The sequence below is a fragment of the Periplaneta americana genome, chromosome 9 (assembly GCF_040183065.1).
Source record: "Periplaneta americana isolate PAMFEO1 chromosome 9, P.americana_PAMFEO1_priV1, whole genome shotgun sequence".
NCBI lineage: Eukaryota > Metazoa > Arthropoda > Insecta > Blattodea > Blattidae > Periplaneta > Periplaneta americana.
In genome coordinates, this window is record NC_091125.1 from 117,352,293 (window position 1) to 117,358,356 (window position 6,064).

Below are 6,064 nucleotides of genomic sequence, written 5' to 3' on the forward strand. Positions count from 1 at the left end.
CAGGCCATAAACTTGCAGATTTGGATGTCAGTCAACATTCTAAACCTTTGAAAGGGATGGCTATTGTGTTTTGACAAAGAATGCAATGAAGTCTCTAACAGAGACAAAGAAACAAATGCTACTTGTACAGTGAAAGAAATTCTATATTATGTTAATTAAAAAGTTGCTGCATTGTCTTTCATTGCAGAACAAGTGTTCTAGGGCTACCACTTTGTAAATGCAGTTGCAATGCACATGTGCTTCTCTCCTCTTCCACAAGTTATGATTATGTGAACATTGGAGCGTACATCAGTGTTCATTTCGTAGTGACTACCATACAGTCGCACCAAAGTGAAGTGAAGCATAGTAAAGTGTAAAATTAGTAATAATGCTTTTCATTTAAGCTTTATTTTTAGTGGCCTACCAGATTTAGATGTTGAAGTCATCCTTTCCTAAAGGCCCAGATTGCGAAATACGTAGTATACAATGTGCATCAGTTCATTAAAAAAGCAGAAAGAAGAACACAAGATGGACGTTAATGTTGCACGTGTAACAAGTGAAGCCACTGGAGTTTCAAAAAAAGTGATGAGCACAATTATGAAGGAAGAGATAGAGAGTTTAGAAAAGGAATCTCTGTCTTCCTCTACACCCAATAGAAAAAAGTGGGAAAGGAAGAAAAGAGTAGAAGTGGGAAATTTTACAGCCTAATGCCATAAGACAAAAAATTCGTACATTTTATGCTGTGGAAAAAGAATGTCCTGTAGTTGAAAACTGTTAGCAGCTTTGAAGGAAGATCAGGCTATTGACTGCATATGAGAATTTCTATGTCAGACATTGATCCATCCACCTGTAATAATTATATATTACTGTAGTTTATTTGTATTTCCAGTAACGGAATAAATGGAATAGATTTACTTTTGTTATTTTATAAACTTCAAAAAATACGTAAAATATCTTAGTTTAGTTATATTACAACATGACTTCTGTTTTAGTTTTTACATCCCATTTGTAAAACATTTGCAGAAAAAATTAGTATTATTAAATCAGGAACATTTAAGATACAAGTTGTCTTGAATTTTACGACAAATTAAATTTACTGTAGCTCTGTTATTAAAATGAAAATTCTTGAATATGAAGTCTCGGGTGATGAAGCAGTTACCATGCTCGTATGCTTGTCATTGACTCTGAGGTTTATTTCAAACATGGTCGAAAGAAATGCATTTTAAAAAGACATTGATTCACTGTGTGGGGTTTTTAGTGAGTTATTTTACGACGTTTCTTCAACTGCTGTTGTTATCTAGTGTCTGAATGATATGAAGGTGATAATGCCAGAAAAATAAGTCCAAGGTCCAGCGCCGAAAGTTACCCAGCATTTGCTCTTAATGGGTTGAGGGAAAACCCTGGGAAAAACTCAACCATGTAACTTGTCCCAACTGGGATTTGAACCCGGGCCTGGTCATTTCACGGTCAGGCATGCTAACCGTTACTCCATAGCAGTGGACTTCAATGTGTGCAAGAAAATCCTGCCCAAGAATGAAAGTGTTTCCGCAAAATTTACTGGCCATTTCTCTTCCATGTTACAAATTGATAATAATTATTTCACCAAATAGCGCATATTTGCAATATTGGTCCAATGGTGCTTCAGTTTTAACCTGTTGTTTATTGGTTACCGGTATTTAATTATGCTGTATCAATGACTGGATTATTTAGCATCGATGGGATTGGTGATAGCGAGATGGTATTTGGCGAGATCAGACAGAGGATTCGCCAGAGATTACCTGACATTCGCCTTACGGTTAGGGAAAACCTCGTTAAAACCCAACCAAGCACAAGCGGGAATCGAATTTATGCCCGAAAGTTAGTTAATTGATTTCCAATGCTCCTAAATATGGTCATCATGTAGGACAACTGTTGAACAGATCCTTTTTGTCAAATTTACAATCTCATACCAGGATAACCGACTGTGTGCCAGTGCGTCTAATTCACTAATTCATTCAATTCCTGCCTGGTTCGGTTTTATACTCGTAATTTAAGAAATTATAGTTGATATTAACAGTGACGCAACAACGTAATTTGTTTGGGAGGGGGTAAGAATTTTGCCCTACAATTCTCATGACAAGTCTCAACATAATTGTGAGACTCTGCACTCGCTATGTATATATGTTCACTTGAAGGAAATGAATGAAGAGTCTGTTCGTTTTTTATAACTGAGCCCTTTCATGAATAAATTCTGTGAACCACCACTGGTAGAGATACTACCTGACGTGCATGTGCAAGGCGCAGAAATTAAAAATGAATGTTAAAGTTGAGACCATTCGACATGAATCAACAACTAAATTGTCAAATGCTCAACATCGTAAATCAACCAGAGAAATAGTTCGAGAAATTCGCACATACTGAAGTTTCAATTATTGAAACAAATCCAACATTTGAAAATGTCGAAGGGAAAGCCAAGTTGAAGGAAAACTGTATGCACATGTGACAACCACATTTTTACAAGCTGGCCTTTTACCTCGGACTTTTTAGGGATTAGAATTGTTTATTGCACCGTTGATAAGATTAACCTGTTTGCTCGTGATAACAAATGTTTCGTTACTCAGCACTACATACCTCACTGTCCAGCGCTGCGTGGAAAATAATAAATTTGTCCCTATTTTAATATCTCTGTTCTCTTGCTGGTATCAAAATTTGAATCATGCCACATTTCGCTTCAATCAATCATTATACGAAGAATAGAGACAGTAATGTGATGCTATAGGAAATAGATTCTGAGATATCAGACAACAGGTTGTCTCCTATCAATATCTAGAAGTCAATTTTATTTAAATTATAGCCCTAACTTCACTGGAAAAATAATATGTTATTTGATAAAGATTGGAGATTTGCTGAAAATCATGTTATGCGATTTTCTTCTCGATTTCTTACTTTTCACATAAAGAAAAAATATGGCGATGCTGCAAAATGTCTGTTTTGATATCTTCATGAAAATACAAGTTTTCAACATGCCTATTACAAATTCAGTGGCATAAAGTTGATGCAAAGACTAGTTACTCATATGTTTTACGCTTTTCACAACATATTGGTTCTTTTGTCTATTGGCAATTTATATTACTGTTTACAATTTATTTTCTTGAATTGTTATTCGGAAGATAATGTTGGGCAATCAATGGCGTTTGGTTTTTGTAAACATCGGGAATATGTCGGGCATTCTCGTGTTCAACAAACACCATTCTCTCTTCTTATTCGAACATTGTACAGTTTAAGTAGATACGTGCACATATTTACATATACCTACATATCTTCATTGTTCCTGCAATAACTCCTATGTGACATATTTATAGATTTTCAGATTTTTGCTCTATTAAATAACTTAAATAGTGATACAGCAAATAATAAAATGTCCTATATGTAATTATATTTCTTTGTTTCGAAAATGTAAGAATTCACAGTCTCCTATGTACTGCTGCTATAGAATGAATAAATGTGTTTTTTCTTCCTACTGAAAAATTTTATATTTTGCACATAGGAGTTATTGCAGGAACAACAACGATATTGTATTATAAAAAATACTAATCCTGTAACAATGAGGCACTCTTTACTAAACTTAGTAACTATTGGGTTGTCAGTGAAGCCTGGGAACTTTTGGAACTTCGACAAAATACGAAACGAGAAGAAGAAATAATTTTGCATATAATTTTTTTTTTCGAAACGTGGAGATACTGCCTAACTCATTTCAATTATCTACTCATGCCTTCTTCTTTTCTAATGACATCAGGCTGATGTAATTTTAACCATTCTCCTTCGAGTATCCCAACACATTGCTGTTACATCTCTGTTTACATTATTCATTGACTGGAGTATTTCGAATCCATTATAGAATTTGACAGTGTGCATAAGGTGCAGTTGTCAAAAATAACATTTTGAATCTATGTAAGTGCTTTGCTAATAATCGTGCTCTGTCTTGAGTAGAAAAGCTGCTACCACAGTCTAGTGTATACAGTCACGAAGCTTGAGTTGTGAGGGTGCTAGGAACAATAGACTGTGCCGGTACTATTTCGCATTGTCTGTAATGAGGCGATAGTAGCGATCCTAGTGGTTAGAAACTATCTATGGATGCATATTTACTACGTATTGAGCTTTGTGACTGTATATCCTAGACTGTGCTGCTACTGTTTTTTTTCTCCTGATTTCTCTCCAATTTTTTTTGTGCTATTTCAGTTTGTTGTTTACTTTTTCGATCAGGCGTTGTTTTGACTGTTTCTTTTGTGGGGATAAATGTAGGCTGTTGTTTTTCTCTGTTATATCTTTAGGGGTTGAAATGGATTTTTTCCAGTGGCGGCTCCTACGTATTTCTTAAGAGGAGGAAAGAAGGTAACAGGACGAAATGACACTTTCTTGAATGAAACATGCTACAAATTAGCCAACATGCATACATGTAAGACCAGGTAGTGTTGGGGTTGGTCTTCCCTTCTGTATAGCAATAATCTGTTCTTGTAAACTGAGTTTCCTAATTTTCCAAAATATATTATGTTTTCACTTCCATTCATTGTTGAATAATTGCACAAATTAACAATTACAAGGAAATTCACCTCGCAGCATTTTTCGAGCACACTACAGCATCACAGTGTTGGAAAAGACTATAGCTACTAACACGTAACCGGAACCGCGGAAATGGGAATGGGAAATAATCTGAGGAAAGCAAGAACACTGCACCCACCCACGTTGTCTGTGTTGCCACATGTACATTTTAAAAGTTCAGTATCACATGCTTTTGAAGAATATCAGTTCTTGTCAAGTCATATTACCATTATTGTTCAACGTTGCCGGTGGCTAATTAATTTTTTATGTTAAAAATAATGTAGTTTGGAGTACCTACTTTCAATTTCAAATATATTTGTACAAAACTGACATCTTGGCTGTTGCCCTGTCTAATACGCAATGAATGGAAGTGAATTTCAGGGGCCAAAAAGATCTGCGATACTAACATAGAACTACTTCCAATTTGTTTTATATAAACCCGACTTTAACTTTCAAATATCCTTGAAAGTTTCAAACATGAATAGTAGCTTATATAAAGTGCAATGAATAATATTTTTGATTTATAATTTAAAAAAAAAAAGTTTATTTGGAGTCTTCATAGCGTTGCGTTAAAACTGTTTTTATTGTGCCTCCTTCTAGATGTGTTATAGTCTGGTTGAATGCAAGATCGTTAGATGGCAGCGGTAGCGAGCTTGCTGCACGACCAGTCGGTTTCTATTTTCCGCCCATGCGCTGATTCAGAGGAGGATCTCCTCCCTCTCCGTTCATTTACTCGCTTTAAAACTCTGCTTCTTTCTCTGTCCACTAGCGCGCTGTTGTCTATGTGTGCTAACTGCAGTAAAGGAGGAATGGATTGACTTTCCTCCACACAAACAATCTCGAATCTTTCTCACAGTTTTCTAGCAGCACATGAGCGCGCATCGTTTAAAACTCCATCAACCGAGGTTTTCTTATACTGTGAACTTAAAAATTATCGAATCTTCCTTGAATTTCAAGGCACATATTTTATTTGGTATTTACTTTCAAAAGAAGAAAAATGTGAGGAGGACGTCCCTCCCTTCCCTCCCCCGAGGAACCGCCACTGACTTTTTCACAAACCGAAACATTGTTATTTTCATGGTCACGATGATGTTGATGACAGCGACGGAATTAATGACCAGTGAGATGATGCCGAGTATTAGCTTTATATACTGGTGAACCGTAAGTAATGTAATTCGTTATTTGAAGGGTTATTCTTTGAGATATTTTAAACAAAAAGTATAATACAATTTTGCCGTTTTTGCTTCCTTTTTGAGATAAAATTTATTGTGTTTTGGGAAAGCCATTGATTGCATTTCTAGTATGTCCGGTCAGTTTAAGAGAACAGTGTATTAAGATAAATAATTTGAAGAATTTTAGTTTCCTCTCTTAAATGTGCCGAAATTTGATCCGAACAAAATGTAACATTGAAAAATTCCTTTGCAGAAGGAAAAGTTACAGTTAGGCTATAGTAGTAATGGAAATTTCTATACCGTACCATCTTCCCCAAATCTTTCTTGATCTATCG